This window comes from Engystomops pustulosus, chromosome 4 (assembly GCF_040894005.1).
Source record: "Engystomops pustulosus chromosome 4, aEngPut4.maternal, whole genome shotgun sequence".
Taxonomy (NCBI): Eukaryota; Metazoa; Chordata; class Amphibia; order Anura; family Leptodactylidae; genus Engystomops; species Engystomops pustulosus.
Window position 1 is genome coordinate 69,080,957 of NC_092414.1, and position 20,753 is coordinate 69,101,709.

A 20,753-nucleotide genomic window follows, 5' to 3' on the forward strand; every position below is an offset into this window, starting at 1 on the left:
TGTTTTGATTTCATTGGTGCCACCAGAACACTAGTACAATTAATAGCACACAGAGGCCCCGGGGATTCTCTGGAGCTTCGGCCTTAGTGTAGCATCTCCTGTCTGACCGAAGCTCTGATTATATACCGAACCTGTGCAGGGGTGGCATTGCGCATGCCCACAGAGAGTGCTCTGCGTGCCCTCTGTGGAAGACGTGCCATAGGTTCGTCAGCACTGCCCTATGACATCCATATGTCTTTTACATATTGATGAGACATCCCCTTTAACCTCTTCATGACTGCCATACGGCTTTATACGTCCTATTTGCACATGCCTCTTGCAGAAAGAATGTTTATCAACGTCATGACAGTCACCAACTTCAAACGGCTATATCTCCTGAACCCTGGCACCTAGAAACACTATTCTGTTGTCATATTAATCAGGAGAATATGTTAAATGGATGCTTCTCGGTACCAGAGATATCCACCCTTAAAGTTGTAATTAAAAAATTTGATTCTTATGTACAGTTTTCTATTTCCAAGTTGTCTGATTGCAACTTTAACAGTTAATATCTTCAGTTCTATGAAGCATAAATACACAATCCATGTATCATATTAAAGGGGAAACCCTCCCGATACCAGAATGTGTTTCTAGGTGCCAGGATATAAGTGTTTGAAATGTGCCCTCCTCCAGTTTGTCAGCTGAAGGCAAAATGTAGAAGTAGCTGCAAGAAGGAATTAGCTTACAGTTTGCAGAATTGCAGAAGTACATGCACCCTTGCCATCTGTAGCTGAACTTGGGGAAAGGGTGTTGGAATGATGCTGTAGGTATTTCTTACATATTTTGATTAAAGTTTATTAAGTTTATTAAGTGCTTATTAAAAAAACTTTAATCGTAAAAATAACATTTTCACATTTGTAGTCATTTGTCAAGTTAACTCTCAAGTTAAAGTCTCACATGTCATTAAAAAAAAAGTAATAATTGTTTGGATATTTAAAGTGGTTTCAAAGGTATTTCTGTTACCGTAAATAAGCACATAACAGAACTGCAAAAATTGACTTGGACATTCAGGAAATTCAGGGGTCCAGAAGGTCTTTTGTTGGGAGGCTCTGATTTATTTTGGAAAAGTTGAAAAGTGTGATAGCCTGTGATCACTGGTGTAATATGGTCACTGCTGTAGGGGATTTGATCAGTCTATTTCTTTATTGTTGTACCATACTCTGCTTGTTTCAGAAACCTTTCTTTCATTGTGAAAGGTGGGATGGTCTAATGATGGGTGGGGGAGCAGGATAATTAATGTAACTTGCCGTGTCCTCACATTAGTGGGGTATGAAGTATCCAGTTTTATTTTTGGCATCATATGTCATTATGAGCATTGGAATCATTTGGTGCTTTCCACTTCTCAAACTGCGTGAAACCATTCCTACTTCCCCCAGATAATTTAAAGGCAAACATTCAGTAGAGTTATGTTCTCCTAGCAATAGAAATAGAGATGAACAGACTTAAGGTGCATCCCACGGATCCAAGATATATTGCCGGATTGGCAGTCGTGCAGCCAAATTGGCGGGCATCCAATCCACTCATCTCTACATTAAACATTACCACAGATATACAGTAATGTATATGTATCAGATTTACTGGACCTGTGCAATAGCTAGACAAGTCAAATTAAAGGGAACCTACCACCACAAATCTACCTATAAAGGTATATTGGCCCATTTTAAGGGCTAATCCTCACTTAAAGAAAGAAGTTTACAGAGCTGTCCGCTCACTCACGTGTACCGTTATTAGATGGAGGGTGAGAGTTTCTGCATAGTCCCGGTGCACAAGTCCAATACGGCTTGTCGGAAATTGAAGTTGAAATGTCCAAGAGAGGTAGAGTATGACCAGCACTCAAAATAGCTTAAAACTCAAGGCTTTATTCCATATCCATTAAAAACGGGGTGTTACATTGCAGATAACAGACGACCTACGCATTTCGAACTTAGATATTTAGTTCTTATTCATGGTCAGATCCTCACGTCCTCACGTCCCCTAAATGCGCAGACAGCAGATTCGTCAGACGAGGGCTATGAGGAGCTGCGCGCTGAAGATTTTAGGTAGGAGGAGAAAAGAGGCTACCCGGGCGTGGAGTAGCTGCTCCATGTAACCTCAGATGCGGCTACTCCAATCCCCAGTAGCTGCATAAGGAAATTTGAATATAGGGATAATAAAACTTTTCAAAACAGTGCGGGGACGTGAGGATTAGCCCTTAAAAGGGCTATCCTCACGTCCTATTGATCCACCTACCACCTGATATACCTTTATAGGTAGATTCGTGGTGGTAGGTTCCCTTTAAATGCAAACTGGTGCATCTTGGCTTGTTGTTTAACCAATTAACTAATTTAATTGATTCTAATATGAATTGTCACATTTTAAGCGTTTCCCCCTCATTAAGCTGTTTTGCTTTCCCAAAAAGTCCCCAAACTTTATGGCAAAGAAAGTGACTTAAAGGAAACCTACCACTTACAAGTGGTAGGTTTAGACACATATACATGGCACCAGCTCAGGGTGATGTATATGTGTATAAAACTACCACTTTTAAGTGGTAGGTTTCCTTTAAATACATAATAAGTGTACAAGACTATCTGCACATGTAGCATATTAACTGTGGATTTGCCGGATAAAATCTGCACGTGGCAAATCCTCAGCCTAATACAGTTGCATGTATGCACATAGGAAGCTTTCTCAAAGGCTAGGAGCACTAATATCCTAGTTGGGTTGCTGGGAGCAGCTGGCTTTTAAAGAATACCGGAAGGGGCCAGCGCCAATCAGCGGCGTGCTGGTTTTTAAATCTGAGAATACCGGCGCTCGTGCGCCCTATAGAGCGGGGATGCGCGCGCTGGCCAGCCGGGACAGGAGCTGGAACACGGAGAGGTGAGTGCATTCTGGACAGGGTGCTGCCACAGAGAGGGGCACGGATATGCCTGCGTTCCGATACGTGGATTGCAGAGGCACCCGTGACATACAGCATATACACTGTATAGTGCCATAGGTTCGTCAGCACTGCCCTATGACATCCATATGTCTTTTACATATTGATGAGACATCCCCTTTAACCTCTTCATGACTGCCATACGGCTTTATACGTCCTATTTGCACATGCCTCTTGCAGAAAGAATGTTTATCAACGTCATGACAGTCACCAACTTCAAACGGCTATATCTCCTGAACCCTGGCACCTAGAAACACTATTCTGTTGTCATATTAATCAGGAGAATATGTTAAATGGATGCTTCACGGTACCAGAGATATCCACCCTTAAAGTTGTAATTAAAAAATTTGATTCTTATGTACAGTTTTCTATTTCCAAGTTGTCTGATTGCAACTTTAACAGTTAATATCTTCAGTTCTATGAAGCATAAATACACAATCCATGTATCATATTAAAGGGGAAACCCTCCCGATACCAGAATGTGTTTCTAGGTGCCAGGATATAAGTGTTTGAAATGTGCCCTCCTCCAGTTTGTCAGCTGAAGGCAAAATGTAGAAGTAGCTGCAAGAAGGAATTAGCTTACAGTTTGCAGAATTGCAGAAGTACATGCACCCTTGCCATCTGTAGCTGAACTTGGGGAAAGGGTGTTGGAATGATGCTGTAGGTATTTCTTACATATTTTGATTAAAGTTTATTAAGTTTATTAAGTGCTTATTAAAAAAACTTTAATCGTAAAAATAACATTTTCACATTTGTAGTCATTTGTCAAGTTAACTCTCAAGTTAAAGTCTCACATGTCATTAAAAAAAAAAGTAATAATTGTTTGGATATTTAAAGTGGTTTCAAAGGTATTTCTGTTACCGTAAATAAGCACATAACAGAACTGCAAAAATTGACTTGGACATTCAGGAAATTCAGGGGTCCAGAAGGTCTTTTGTTGGGAGGCTCTGATTTATTTTGGAAAAGTTGAAAAGTGTGATAGCCTGTGATCACTGGTGTAATATGGTCACTGCTGTAGGGGATTTGATCAGTCTATTTCTTTATTGTTGTACCATACTCTGCTTGTTTCAGAAACCTTTCTTTCATTGTGAAAGGTGGGATGGTCTAATGATGGGTGGGGGAGCAGGATAATTAATGTAACTTGCCGTGTCCTCACATTAGTGGGGTATGAAGTATCCAGTTTTATTTTTGGCATCATATGTCATTATGAGCATTGGAATCATTTGGTGCTTTCCACTTCTCAAACTGCGTGAAACCATTCCTACTTCCCCCAGATAATTTAAAGGCAAACATTCAGTAGAGTTATGTTCTCCTAGCAATAGAAATAGAGATGAACAGACTTAAGGTGCATCCCACGGATCCAAGATATATTGCCGGATTGGCAGTCGTGCAGCCAAATTGGCGGGCATCCAATCCACTCATCTCTACATTAAACATTACCACAGATATACAGTAATGTATATGTATCAGATTTACTGGACCTGTGCAATAGCTAGACAAGTCAAATTAAAGGGAACCTACCACCACAAATCTACCTATAAAGGTATATTGGCCCATTTTAAGGGCTAATCCTCACTTAAAGAAAGAAGTTTACAGAGCTGTCCGCTCACTCACGTGTACCGTTATTAGATGGAGGGTGAGAGTTTCTGCATAGTCCCGGTGCACAAGTCCAATACGGCTTGTCGGAAATTGAAGTTGAAATGTCCAAGAGAGGTAGAGTATGACCAGCACTCAAAATAGCTTAAAACTCAAGGCTTTATTCCATATCCATTAAAAACGGGGTGTTACATTGCAGATAACAGACGACCTACGCATTTCGAACTTAGATATTTAGTTCTTATTCATGGTCAGATCCTCACGTCCTCACGTCCCCTAAATGCGCAGACAGCAGATTCGTCAGACGAGGGCTATGAGGAGCTGCGCGCTGAAGATTTTAGGTAGGAGGAGAAAAGAGGCTACCCGGGCGTGGAGTAGCCGCTCCATGTAACCTCAGATGCGGCTACTCCAATCCCCAGTAGCTGCATAAGGAAATTTGAATATAGGGATAATAAAACTTTTCAAAACAGTGCGGGGACGTGAGGATTAGCCCTTAAAAGGGCTATCCTCACGTCCTATTGATCCACCTACCACCTGATATACCTTTATAGGTAGATTTGTGGTGGTAGGTTCCCTTTAAATGCAAACTGGTGCATCTTGGCTTGTTGTTTAACCAATTAACTAATTTAATTGATTCTAATATGAATTGTCACATTTTAAGCGTTTCCCCCTCATTAAGCTGTTTTGCTTTCCCAAAAAGTCCCCAAACTTTATGGCAAAGAAAGTGACTTAAAGGAAACCTACCACTTACAAGTGGTAGGTTTAGACACATATACATGGCACCAGCTCAGGGTGATGTATATGTGTATAAAACTACCACTTTTAAGTGGTAGGTTTCCTTTAAATACATAATAAGTGTACAAGACTATCTGCACATGTAGCATATTAACTGTGGATTTGCCGGATAAAATCTGCACGTGGCAAATCCTCAGCCTAATACAGTTGCATGTATGCACATAGGAAGCTTTCTCAAAGGCTAGGAGCACTAATATCCTTTTAAAGAATACCGGAAGGGGCCAGCGCCAATCAGCGGCGTGCTGGTTTTTAAATCTGAGAATACCGGCGCTCGTGCGCCCTATAGAGCGGGGATGCGCGCGCTGGCCAGCCGGGACAGGAGCTGGAACACGGAGAGGTGAGTGCATTCTGGACAGGGTGCTGCCACAGAGAGGGGCACGGATATGCCTGCGTTCCGATACGTGGATTGCAGAGGCACCCGTGACATACAGCATATACACACACATATGCAGCAAATATACAAATAGCATACACACACATACAGCAGATACACACTTAAGAAAAGTGACAACCTCCCCTTATCGCCGGTGCCAGTTGACCAGAAGGCCTCAGCTGTATCTCCGCCGAGGAAAGAGGTTTGGGAGCGGATGGGGAGTGGCTTTGGTAGTCACACTTGTGGTTGTGCTTGCTAGCCGCTACCCATTAATTATGCTTATGCCTCTGTGCGCAAATTATGTGATTTATAAACACAAGATGTTAAACCTCCCCATTTATCCTAAAATACTTTTCTGTCATTTGTCTGCTGTGATCTCTTTAGAATAATGATTAAACATGAAATGTGTATCTCTAAATATAAAGAATGTTGCAATAAAAATATGTATACACATGAAGGCACATATGCTTTACAGATGATTACAATGCAAGGTCAGACTTAAAGCTGAAATAGTGGGACTTTAAGGATTGAAAGCTAAACTTCCTACATATGATGTTACAATATGGGGTGCAATGACATACTCAACTCCCCCAAAGATCCAAGCCCTCACAAATAGGTGGATGAAAATTGGATTTTTCTTCAATTATGACAGATTATGTGGTCCAGAGATTCCAAGATGCCCATTGTTACAGTAAATGAAGAAAACCAGCACAAAATGTTAAATATTCTGATATGACATTTTAGCCATATTACATAGCTTTAATCCTAGTTTCCCGGACCAGGCAATGTTTAAGAGATGGAGGCTCACTCTTCCATATTCTCTGGGAATATATCGCCTGATACAGCAAATTTGGACAGTGGTCTGTTATCTAGTACCACCCTTCAAAAACTCAGGACCTACTACATAACTTGTTGAATCTCTGGGGACATGCAGACCGTTTTCTAGTCTGTAACAACACCTAATCACTGAGGCCAAAACACTGATTGTTTTCCCATTTCTATCATCTGAAACTAACTATACGGCAAATGTGAGCTGTGCTATGGGTAAAGGTTTCCATCTAGAGGACCCTGGTAGAAATGCAAGACTATCATTACCTTCACATAATTTTTATAAAATGAAATAAATATTTTGGCAAATTTATTAAGACTTAAATGCCTGGAATATTATTTCAAAATGCACCATGAAAACCTTGTGATGGAAACATGATTGTCAATAAATGTATGACCAATTTGTCATGCTTTGTGCAGCGCTGCCTAATCTGTAGGCGCTATATAAATAAAGAATTATTATTATTATTATTGTATGTAGGAGTGGAAGGGAGGAAGCAGGGTGCATTTGAGTGTGGAAGATCACAATAATTGTCACAGTCTATGGGAAATAGTCCCTTGGGACAAAAGTCTGTGGACTCCCAGGACCACCGCGGGAGATAACAATGCCAGCCGCAACCCGGGATCGGAGTCTAAGTGGACCCCTGGTCTTCGCCAAAGCCCACTGCAAAGCAGGATGGACTTGCTGCGGCGGGGAGCAACCAGGTCGCTCCACGGGTGCAACTAGGTCCGCGGTGGCAGCCAAGGTAGGGACACGGGAAGGCAGGACCACGGGAAAGCAGGACCTTGGGATGACAGGACCTCAGGATGACAGGACCTCGCAATGACAGGACCTCGGGATGACAGGACCTCGGAAGGACGGCTGGCAGGACCTCGAAAGGACTGCTGGCAGGACCTCGGGAGGACGGCCACAGGATTACAGGACCGCCACAGGAATACAGGACCGCCAAAGGAATACAGGACCTCCACAGGATTGGAACACAAGAACACCAATGGAACACGGGAACACCTCAGGAACATGGAACACCAGAGGAACACGGGAACACCAGAGAAACACGGGAACACCAGCGGAACATGGAGGCGTCTGGAAACGCTCAGGAATCACAGAAGCATCTGGAAATGCTCAGGAAGGCTTTCACTCCAGTAGACTGACCTGGAGATCCGGCAGGGGATGCTGTGAGTCACCAGGCTATATAGCCGAACGGGGAATGCCAGAGCCAATAAGGAGGATGCTGGCCCGGAAGAAGTCCACGCGCGCCCCCCCCCCCCTCCTAGTGTCAGGAGCGAGCAACTGCAGGGAAGAAGCATGTGGCCTAAACGCCGGGGCAGGGGGAGCGGGGACCGCGGCAACAGGCACAGGTGCACCCGCGATCCATACCGAGGAGGTGGGGGGGGGGGGGGCTCTGCTACTGTCACCATATACCCCTGTGCAGCAAGCGATGACAGTCCACTCTAGAAGCGCATCTTCCGAAACTCAAAACGTTCTTTATTTTATTTATATAAAAGGTGTTTAAAAACCTTTTTATACACCTTTTATATACTTTTTGTAACAAAAAAATATAGAACGTTTTGACTTCAGAAAGATGCGCTTCTAGAGTGGACTGTCGAAGCTTGCTGCACATTGGATTCTACTATTAACCCCTTAACGCTCTGCGCCGTAGCTCTACGGCGCAGAGGTATAAGGGATGTATGAAGAGTCCTCTTCATACAGAGGTGGGGGTTTTTGCATTTTGCACAAAACCCCCACCGCTAATAACCGCGGTCGGTGCTTGCACCGATCGCGGCTATTAACCCTCTAAACGCCGCCCGCAAAGTCGCGGGCGGCGTTTAAAAGACGGCGGCGCGCGGGCGCCGCCATCTTTTTTTCGATCGCCACGCCCCCGAACGTCATCGGGGGGCGGCGATCGGTTACCATGGTAGCCTCGGGTCTTCTTTTGACACGAGGCTACATGGTTTATGCAGGTTCGTTACAATGAGCCAGTGGCTCATTGTAATGTATGACCTGCAAAAACGCCATATATTGCAATACTGTAGTATTGCAGTATATGGTAGGAGCGATCTGATCATCTAGGGTTAATGTACCCTAGATGGTCTAAAAAATAGTGAAAAAAAAAAAGAAAAAAAAAAGTTTAAAAAATAAAAAAAATTAATAAAATATTAAAAGTTCAAATCACCCCCCTTTCCCTTGAACGGATATAAAACATAACAAACAGTAAAAATCACAGACATATTAGGTATGGCCGCGTCCGAAAATGCCCGATCTATCAAAATATAAAAACGGTTACGGCCGGCGGTGACCTCCGAGGCGGGAAATGGCGCCCAAATGTCCGAAATGCGACTTTTACACCTTTTTACATAACATAAAAAATGAAATAAAAAATTATCAAAATGTCGCACAGACCTCAAAATGGTAGCAATGAAAACGTCGCCTCATTTCGCAAAAAATGACCCCTCACACATTTCCGTGCGCCAAAGTATGAAAAAGTTATTAGCGTCAGAAGATGGCAAAATTTTTTTTTTCTTTTTTGTACACATTCGTTTAATTTTTGAAAATGTATTAAAACACAATAAAACTTATATAAATTTGGTATCACCGCGATCGCACCGAACCAAAGAATAAAGTAGGCGTGTTATTTGGAGCGAAGAGTGAAAGTCGTAAAAACTGAGCCCACAAGAACGTGACGTTCAATTTTTCCACATTTGGAATTTTTTTTCAGCTTCGCAGTACACGGCATGTTAAAATAAATAACATTACGGGAAAGTAAAATTTGTTACGCACAAAATAAGCCCTCACACAGCTCTGTACACGTAAAAATGAAAAAGTTATGGATTTTTGAAGTTGGAGAGCGAGAATTTAGCCGAAAAACCCTCCGTCCTTAAGGGGTTAAACGGGTCTCACATGGTTACCCCGTTTAAGAAGACACCATCTATTATATGCTTATATAACCCAGATCAGAAGGTGAGCATGTTACTTTCTCTAAATAATTATTTATCACCTGCACTGGAGTCTCCTGCGCTTTATGTTCCCCTATATCAGTGATGGCGAACCTATGGCACGCGTGCCAGAGAGGGCACGCAGAGCCCTCTCTGCAGGCACGCGTACCATCTCCCCAGTCTCACGAAAGTGGGCCCCGATGCTTGCTGGGTCGCTGCGCTCCGATACCTGCGCAGACTGCTCGTCTCCGGCGCTGTGATGACTGCGCATCCCAGCACTCCACTGTATGCGCGGCCCCGGGGCTCCGATTCCTGCGCGGCCCCGCGTTCCACTTCCTGTTTGTTCACGGCGCGCCGACGTCTGTGCGGCTCCGGCGTCCCGCTACCTGCGGGGTCGCCGGGTCCTGGCGCCCGATGCCTGCTGCCTGCTCCCGTGCTCCAGCGTGACGTCACCGCATCCTCGCCGGTACTTGAGATGGCGCGTTTCGGCTGCTGCACTTGGTAAGGCCCTCTGTGTGTGTCTGCCTATACTGGGGTGGGGGGAGGCCCTATTTCTATCGTGGGGTGGGGGGTAAGGCCCTGTCTCTATCGTGGGGTGGGGGGGAAGCCCTGTGTCTATACTGAGGTGGGGGGCCCTGTCTCTATAGTGGGGTGGGGGGTGAGGCCCTGTGTCTATACTGAGGTGGGGGGCAATGTCTCTATAGTGGGGTGGGGGGTGAGGCCCTGTGTCTATACTGAGGTGGGGGGCAATGTCTCTATAGTGGGGTGGGGGGTGAGGCCCTGTGTCTATACTGAGGTGGGGGGCCCTGTCTCTATAGTGGGGTGGGGGGTGAGGCCCTGTGTCTATACTGAGGTGGGGGGCCCTGTCTCTGTAGTGGGGTGGGGGTGAGGCCCTGTCTCTATACTGGCTACTAGAGGGACTGGGTATTACCCCTAAACTCACAATGCTGCAGCATTTCTCCGTGTTGTGTACGTTATTTTCGGAGAAAATAAAACTTTTACTTAAAGAGCGACAGCCGCAGTACACAGCCATACACATAGCTACAACCGCAGTACACAGCCATACACATAGCTACAACCGCAGTACACAGCCATACACATAGCTACAACCGCAGTACACAGCCATACACATAGCTACAACCGCAGTACACAGCCATACATGGAGCTACAGCCGCAGTACACAGCCATACACGGAGCTACAGCCGCAGTACACAGCCATACATGGAGCTACAGCCGCAGTACACAGCCATACACATAGCTACAACCGCAGTACACAGCCATACACATAGCTACAACCGCAGTACACAGCCATACACATAGCTACAACCGCAGTACACAGCCATACATGGAGCTACAGCCGCAGTACACAGCCATACACATAGCTACAACCGCAGTACACAGCCATAAATGAAGCTACAGCCGCAGTACACAGCCATACACATAGCTACAACCGCAGTACACAGCCATACACATAGCTACAACCGCAGTACACAGCCATACATGAAGCTACAGCCGCAGTACACAGCCATACACATAGCTACAACCGCAGTACACAGCCATACATGAAGCTACAGCCGCAGGCAGTAATACAGTATTCATCACTACATTAGCTTCTAGTATAGTGTTATTATTGGTGATATGGGCCTTTCTATAGTGGTCTTTATAACCAGAATTCTGCTATTTATGTGGTTGTAATGGTGGCGTCATGATGTCAAAGTGTTATATGTCTCTTGTATAGTGGTATTGTGGCACTATGGGGCTAAATTGCTGTGTTGGCACCTTGCGATAGAAACGTCGGCTTTGGTTTGCAGTTTGGGCACTCGGTCTCTTAAAGGTTCGCCATCACTGCCCTATATCCTCTAGTCCAGAGGTCCCCAACCTTTTTTGCACCAAGGACCGGCTTTAAGCTAGACCAGTTTTCCATGGTCCGGTGGGGGGGGGGGGGGGGGGCTTTGGTCATATGGGGTGGGGTTATGGAGGGATGGAGCTTAGTGCATACTTATCATATAATTATGACATTTATAATGAGAATGTTATTCAACTTACCATAGGTTCAGAATGAGTGAGAGCACCAGGCTTGTTTCCCTGAATCAGTGGGAGCACTGGGTTTGTTTTCCTGCAACAAGACGGTCCCATCTAGGGGTGATGGGAGACAATGAAACCTGAAGTGTGTTCCTTATGTCCAGTCTACTCCGTAATCTTGTTTTTGCTGTTGTCATGGCAGAAAACCCAGTTTCACAAAGATAGGATGTTGGAAAAGGAAGCAGAGTTCAGTGCTTTGGTGGCGATCCCAGGATATTCAGCCTGGACTTTAATCCAGAATGTTGGGAGATTTGAAGTCTCAAACATACTTTTAAGGCTACCATCATTTGCAATCTCAAGCAGTTGGTCTTCTTCAAGCACGGACAAGGTCGATTCACCTGGCTTGTTCACAAATGGGTTGCGAATCCATTCCTTCCTAGTTCGTGGGTCTTTTGTGTTCGGAAAATAGCTGCTGCTTAGCAGCACTACACACTGAACACCGGTACCGGGAGCCGCGTCACTGAAGCCAGTCTGCTGCCCCAGCACGCCCCACATAACATGTTCTGCCAGGGGCGTGTCAGTAAGGAGAGCCTGCCGCCCCACCTCGTCAGGAACACACCATGCTGTGCAGGAGGACCGCGTCCCCAAAACCCACCCCGTGACGTACAACAGGTACCATGCTGTGCTGTGGAGGGCTGCGTCACTAAGACCCGCCCGACGCCCCACCCCGTCCTTCAATATTGTTCTCTGCACGGCTATGGCAGAAAACATTATAAATCCTCACAGAGCAAGCTCTGACCAGGAGCAGGGCCGCGGAGCTAGCTGTCAGCGGCGCTGCGGACTGGCTGATAAACTCCAACGGCCCGGTCCTGGTCTACTACCATATACCCCTGGTGCTCAAGGATGAAAGCTGGCAAGCAGCCAGGTAAAGTTTACACTTCAATACAATTGTTTTCTACACAGTTGAGAAAAACTTTTCACACTGTTCAAGCCAGGAAAATATAGAAACACATACAACACAGGGGACATGGATAAAAACATTAGAAGAACATTTATATGACGGATACTGGTGGCAGAGGGTGGGGATGGGGTTGAAACCTTTATTTTGAAAAAATCCCGATGACAATATTTAGAAAACAGCAATGACTGTAGCACAGAGAAAGATAATAACTAAATTTTCCAAAGGTTACATCAGTCACCAATCAGTAGGTTGTGCACAGGCCTTTGCTTTGAATGACTTCAGGACATCACTAGTCTCTCACACTGCTCTGGTGGGATTTTGGTCCACTCTGCTTCCAGTCTCTTCCACAGTTCTGTGACTATTGTAGGTTTCTTGGCCATAACTTTGACATTAAGGATTTTCCAGAGGTTTTAATTAAGGTCAGGACTCTAGGCCGGCCATTTCATTCTTTCAATGTGTTGTTTCAAGGAACTAGTTAAACGGTTTTGTTGTGTGAATGAAAATTTCTGTCTGAATGAGTGATGAACGCAAGGAAGGAATCATTTGTTGTTAAAGAAGATTCAGATACACAGTTTCATTTACTCCAACACTCGCTGCAGAAAACATTTACCAAACCATGACACTTCTTCCACCTTTCACTTTGGGTTAAAGGGGTTTGCCCATGAAAGAAAATTCTCAAATTTCAATCCCCTAGTGATGTTTACACAATAAAGATAATTTTAAACCTCTTACTTTACAATTTTACTAATGTATTGCTGTTATAGCTCCTATCACTCAGTGATGGTGAGTGTAAGATTCCAGATTGTGGGAACTCAGAAGATCCAGGGTGAGATCCAAGGGCAACCAAAATTGTGTACACCGGGACTGTTAGAGACAGGTTGGAATTATATCTGTGAAATGGTGTATTATTGTTTATAACTTTGAATTTGATAATCTGTTATTTTGATATCCTTAAGAAACGTGTCTTTGTGGGAATAGCCTTTAACCCCTAGGCGCACCAGGACGTTATAGTACGTCCCCGGGGCTAGATGCTTAGCGCATGGGGACGTTCTATAACGTCCTGCTTCTGGCACCGGCTCACGAACGGCGCCGGTACCAGAAGCAGCGGCTGTCAGCTGTCTAGTACAGCTGACAGCCTGCGCTAACACCCGCGATCGGAGCCGGCTCCGATCGCGGGTGTTAACCCCTTAGACGCCGCGGTCAAACATGACCGCGGCGTGTAAGGGTGTTTGCGCTGTGGATCGGATCCCCCGTGCCGCTTACCGGGGGATCCGATCCACTTCTGGGCAGCTCTGAGGACTGGCATGTGCCCCGGAGCTGCCCAGTCTCCATGGCAGCCAGATCCCTTCCGGGTCTGACTGTAAACTGTCTGAGCATGCGCAAGCTTGCTCAGACAGTTTACACTGCTCTACAATAAAATAGTATTGTAGAGCAGTGTATTGAACTTAAACCAGTGATCAGAGCATCACTGGTTCAAGTTCAAGTATGTATAAGTAAAAATATGCAAAAACACTTAACACTACACATTATAATAAATAAAAAATAAATACATAAAAATATAAGCCCCTAAAATGTCACTTTCCCATAAAAACACTTAATAAAGTATAAAAAACACAAAAACACAAAAACACAAAAAACCCCGCATATTTGGTATTGCCGCGTCCGTAACAATCTGTATAATAAAACAGAATCGTTACTGGACCCGCACAGTACACGCCGTAGAAAAAAAAATGCAAAAACGTTCCGAAAAAAGATCATTTTTAATTAATACCCTATAAAAAAATGCTCTACAAAGTAATTTAAAAAATGTTATGCACTCCAAAATAAGCCCACTAAAAAGAACAACTCTTCTCGCAAAAAATAAGCCCCTAACTAGATTTGTCAGCCGAAAAATAAAAAAGTTATGCATATGAAAAGATGATGATGCTAAAATGAACAAGATTTTCTCCAAATTGGTTTTTATTCAGTACAATTGAATAAAATACACAAAACCCCCACATATTTGGTATCCCTGCATCCGTAACAATCTGCATAATAAAACAGAATCATTATTAGATCCGCAAAGTTAACCCCGTAAAAAACAAAACAAAAAAAAGCTCCAGAAAAAAGATAATTTTCAATTAATACCCTATAAAAATGCTCTAAAAAGGGATTTAAAAAATGTTATGCACTCTAAAATAAGACCACTAAAAAGAACAATCCTTCTCGCAAAAAATAAGCCCTTAAACAGATTTGTGAGGCGAAAAATAAAAAAGTTATGCATATGAAAGACGGTGATGCTAAAAGTAACAACATTTTTGCCAAATTACTTTTTATGCAGTAAAAATGGGAAAAAATAAAAAAATCTATATAAATGAGATCTTTTTGTAATCGTGGCGACCCATAGAATAAAAATAATATACTATTTTTATGGTATGGTAAACAGCCAAAAAAAAAAACCCCATAAAAATCTTCCTGAAAAGTGATGATTTTCATTTCCTCCACCAACAAAGAGTTAATAAAATCTCACCAATTAGCCTATAGATTCCCCCAAATTACGTACCAGAAAAGTGCATCTCATGTGGCAAAAGAAATAAGCCCCTATAGGTCCACATTAAAAAAAAGAAAAAAATTATAGCCTGTACAATGTGACATAGCAAATCTGCTCTGGATGGCGCCTCCTTCCCTTCTATGCCCGGCCGTGCGCCCATACAGCAGGTTACCACCACATATGGGGTATCCGTGTACTCGGGAGAAAATGGGTAACAAACTTTGTGGAGCCTTTATTCATTTAATCCATTGTAAATTGCACAAAGAAACAAAAGGTGTTTGTATATGAAATGTCCGGGAGTTACTGCAGGTCCCACAGCCGTCCTGTGGTAATGATTGCTTGATCCTGGTGGTCCGGCAGGACTCTATAGCGCAAGTCTGGCCACCGCTGCCAGAGTGTGACGTGGTCGTATACGAGGAAGCTATCTGGTTTCTAAGGGACAGAATGACTACATTTATGAGAAATTATCTTCCCACAGGAACATTTTTTTTAATAACATCCAATTGAAGAAATGTTTATCTATGGCAGATTTATCAAACTGAATGTGAATGCCCAGACGAGAATACCCCTTTAAGACCAAAATAGGCTGTGTCCCCTAGGGGTTAAGCCTTTCCCTAGTTTGTTTATAAACATAATGTTGCCCATCAGACCCAAATTAATTGAACTTCCTTTCATCATTAAAATGAACTGTGGACCACTTTTCCTCTCTCCACACAACATACTCCTCAGCAAAGGCAAGTCTAGACCTGTAACAAACAACTTCTCTTGCCATGGCTGATACGCTCACCTCTTTGGCCTTTACAGGCAGTCCCCTGGTTACATACAAAATAGGGTCTGTAGGTTTGTTCTTAAGTTGAATTTGTATGTAAGTCGGAACTGTATACTTTATCATTGTAACCCCCAGACAATTTTTTTTTTGGTCTCTGTGACAATTGGATTTGAAAAATGTTGGATTGTCATTAGAATCAGGATTAACAATAAAGCTTCATTGTAGACACCAGTGATAACTATTGTAGCTGATTATTGTAGCCTAAGGCTAAAGCACAGTAAATTACCAACATCCAGAGGTCCGTTTGTAACTAGGGGTCATATGTAAGTCAGGACGCCTGTATTTCATCACTTTGGAACCTCATTCAAGTCAGTGAAAACTGGAAAGTTCGGCTGTCAGTTAATCTGAAAGTGTTTTCTAATTTTGATCAGTGTTTTTATTACAATTATCTCATTTTCAATTTTATTCTGTGCTTTACAATGTATACGATTTAAGAAATAAGCTTGAAATACTGTGATTTTACTCATGTTACGATATATTCACATAGGACTACTACATGCCTGCCCCTCTAGTATAAAGCCTTCCAGGACATGTAGTAAATAGCCTGCAAAAAAAGAAAAAAAATGTGTACTCACCTTCCAATGCTCCCCGACAGGTCCTCTTCTATCGTTTGATGCTCCGGTATCCTCTCCGTGTCCCCGAGCTGTCCGTCGCTGGGATTGTGATATCAGCCGCTCGCTGACATCATACTGTGTGTCGATGCCTGCGCACATAGTACTATGTCAACGAGCGGCTGACTTCACGATCCCTGCGACGGACAGCTCGGGGACACGGAGAAGATACCGGAGCATCAAACAATAGAAGAGGACCTGGTGGGACCTTTCTTGTGCTTCCAGGAATCTTCTGCTTCCTGTTCATCTCCTGCTTACAGTGCAGCCAGTGTGATGATGTCATCGTGATGCCTGTGTCCCAGTGAGGCTGCAGAAGGTCACATCCCTCACCTGCCCAACCTGGTGGTAACAACAGCTCTTTCTACAGGAGCTCATTAGCCCAGTCAGAGGCTAGCTAGTAAGAACTTACAGATATTATACACTGCATTACCGAAAGTATTTCAGTGTATTATAAATGTGATTATATAATTGCATATGCAAATCACCTAGTGGGGCATAAAAAAGAATGAAATGAAGTTTTATAAAATAATGTAAAATATTAATAATAATAATTAAAAACACCAAAAAGCACTACCAAATTTATCAAGACCAATTGCTCCTTAGAGCCAAAAAAAAGAACATTTTGTGAAAAACGCAAAAAAAGAATCCAACAATATTATGAGAAAAAAAAAAAAATGCAACATACATAGACTCACTGGGGGATATTTATCAGGGCCTCTGCCCCAGACATATTTCCATTCCAGACAGGGCTTGGGGTAGAGATAAACGCTGCGCAGGATCCCGCCAGATATATCTAGAGGCTGAATCCTCGAGCGCTGGCATGTGATAAATGACCCTTATTTGGTGCATCCAGATAAAACAAAAATGGAATTCAACATAGACAACCAATTCAAAGACATAGGGGCAGATTTACTTACCCGGCCCATTCGCGATCCAGCGGCGTGTTCTCTGCGGTGGATTCGGGTCTTCTGGCGATGCACTAAGGCAGTTCCTCCAACGTCCACCAGGTGTTGCTGCTGCGCTTAAGTCGCCAAGGCCCGCCGGAGTTCACGATCCTATACTTGTTGATGGTAAGTGCGTGTCCCGCAACACTTTTTTTTTTTTAAATGCAGCGGTTTCTCCGAATCCGTCGGGTTTTCGTGCGGCCACGCCCCCCATGCCAGCGCCGATGCGCCACAATCCTATCGCCTGCACCAAAAACCCAGGGCAATACAGGGAAAATCGTCACAAATCGGAAATATTCGGGTAACACGTCGGGAAAACGCGAATTGGGCCCTTAGTAAATGACCCCCATATTCTAATGATACATTCCCCCCAGTATTTTTATTTTTACTTTCTTCCCCTCAAAGACCAGTGTAAAGGCTTTTTTTACATTTTACTTCTCCAGTGTAACTAGGGTTGCTTTATAGCCCCGGTTAAAGGAGAAAAGTGATTTCTATAGTGACAATTACCACTGTTTAGTTTGTTTGTGTCTAGACAGACCCATCACTAGGATGCACAGAGCAAGCGGCCCTGAAAGTGTATGAGAAAAGCGATCTTTACAGAAGACATTAGTAAAAATCTAAATGCAATGAGCATCCCCTAGTGGTGGTTGTAGGAAAAATCAACAATTTGAAAGCAGAAGATCAACATTGGGTTAAGGGTATTTTTTTTTTACTAAATTGACAAATATTTTCTGGATAATCTATTATAACTATATATCCATTAGATTACAATTAAGATTAGGCAATTTTATTGTCTAGTTCTACCAAAATAATTTAATTTCCCATGCCCTCCACTTTTCTAAAAATGGGGCATGACGAGGGTGCATGATATTATAAATAAATTGTCGATTTAAAAATGCCATTTATAAAGATTTTCCATTTATAATGATATTCTGTGTGTATGTAATAATGTTGAAGGCAATTTTTTAATGAACTGATAGTTTATACATGTTATGAATTTACAAAACACTAGGTGGCGCCAATTTACAAGGACATAAATTTGGAACATGAATTTTGGATAAAAAAAATCAGTCAACAATAAAGACAAAGTTACAGAGTTGATCACTAAGAATGTACAATACTGTTGAACAAACTCTAAAATTATGAATTTTTCACAACATATACTTTCTGCTTTATTTATAGCATTTGTTTACCTGTGTGGTGCTTTATAAAATTAGTTTACCTTTAGAAATTTTTAAGAAAACATTTAGTAGTTTGTGTGCACAGAAATTTAGTTTTTTGGGCACTAAAAACTTGAATCACATGGTATATTTCACATGCTTCTAAATTTAAAAGGGAGACTGTCAGAGGTGGGTAGTGGCTTTGAATTTGCATGAGGTTAATCCACGGAAGTCTGCAATTTTAGCAAAGTAGATGAGACTTAACAAAATCACTATCGCCTAGGGTGGCATCCTGCCTCCCACCTGGCTCAATAGCAATCAATAGTATGTGCATCTTAAATACACTCATACCGCTGATTACTGATTGCAGGAAGTGATGTTACCACTGCCTGTGCCCTCTGCTGTGGGCATGCTAGGCTACATGTATACTGGGGGCCATGTACTGGGCTACATGCATAGATAGGAGGCATGTTCCGTGTTACCTAAACGCTGTGGGTATGTGCTGGACAACATATATACTGAGTTGGTGTGCTGGGCTACATATATACAGGGGGCATGTGCTCGGCTACACATATACTGGGGGGCATGTGCTTGGTATACACTGAGAACATGTGTTGAACTACATGAAAGCAGGGTCAGTTTGCTAAGCTAAATTTATACTGTGAAGGAGTGTACTGGGTTACCTGTATATTAGGGGCATATTCTGGGCTACATTTATAATGGGATGGTGTTCTGGGATACATACAGTATATTCCCAACTCAAGTTTCGCCTCATTGGCTTCTTCTGGAGTCACCCTTTAGAGACTGGAGTTCTCAGTGTCTAATATTGTACAAGGCCTTTTTATTGCTCAATGTTTTTTTTTTTTTAATCTATTGGATCGATAGCACTGCACTATTTTACAGTCCGATTAACCTGCAGTTGCGGATTAGCACCAGGCTCCAACTGGAGAGGAACCTTCAGAGCCCTAGAGGTGCACACGGCACACAGATTGGGAGAAAATATAACTAATATATCTGGAGCCTTGTAGATCTACCTTATAGACATTACTAATAAATGTACGTCATAGAGACCTGCTGAAAACAGCAGTCGTTTGCAGAACTTGGTACAATTACGTAATACAGGAACACCTTTTTAAAATTGTGATTACCAGTGCTCAATGGCAGGAATTTATCAGAGGGTTTTCCATGGAAAAGATTTGCCAAAAAAAAAATAAACAAAATAAGAAAGAACCTATTAATGTAGCAAATCGTCAACTACACAGCAGTGCTAAATAAGATAGAAAGACAGAGTTTAGGTTACACAAGGAAGAAATCATACAAAACTCAGCAATGTGTGATGAAACATCCAAAATGAAGGGTATGGATTACATTTTAGGACAGACGTCACTTTCTTACGCCCGGGTAAATTTATCAAACGTGTCTCAGAACAAGGCTGTTATAGTTGCTCATAGCAACCAATCAGAACTAAACTTTCATTTTCCCACTGAAGTTTACAAAATGAAAGTGGAGCTCTGATTAGTTGCCATAACCAAGTACAACAGTCTTGTTCTTAAACACTTCTAATAAATCTCCCCCTGGTTTCCATTCCAAGGCTTGAAATCTGCATAAAAAATAGGCAGTAATACTTAATTCACTGCAAATAGAAATGGCAAAGTAACATGTTTAACGTTACGGATTTAGGCGCACCATGTGGATTGGATTTCTATAAATCACTATACTGCGTCTATAAATTGGAAAGCCTGTCATAGGAGTGTGGCTAACCTGCAGAAATGATGGCCCATGTGTACTCTCCTATAAATATAAACACAATAGCGACATCACAATAAAGTGCATACATCAATGGGATTGTGTAGCTCCAGTGCTGTAAGAAAATAAACTTTTTGTGCCACATCTCACTTAGCTAGAACTTCTCTCAAACAGATTACTAAAAGCACATGTTGCAGAAACTTAAATAACCTCAAACCAGGGCACATAAAAAAATGACCTCATGTTACATAGCAATACTACCAAAACAACTAAAAGGCAACAGACGCCATAAATTGATGCCTAACAATGAATCATGGAAATTAATAACATAATATAACAATGAAGTGCTGGGAAAAAAGTTAAGTAAGGCCAGAATATAAAAAAAGGTATAATAGAAATAATGTAGTATAGAAAAAATACAAATGATAATAATTATGAGAATTATGTAAAACAGAAAATTTTGGATTCCTA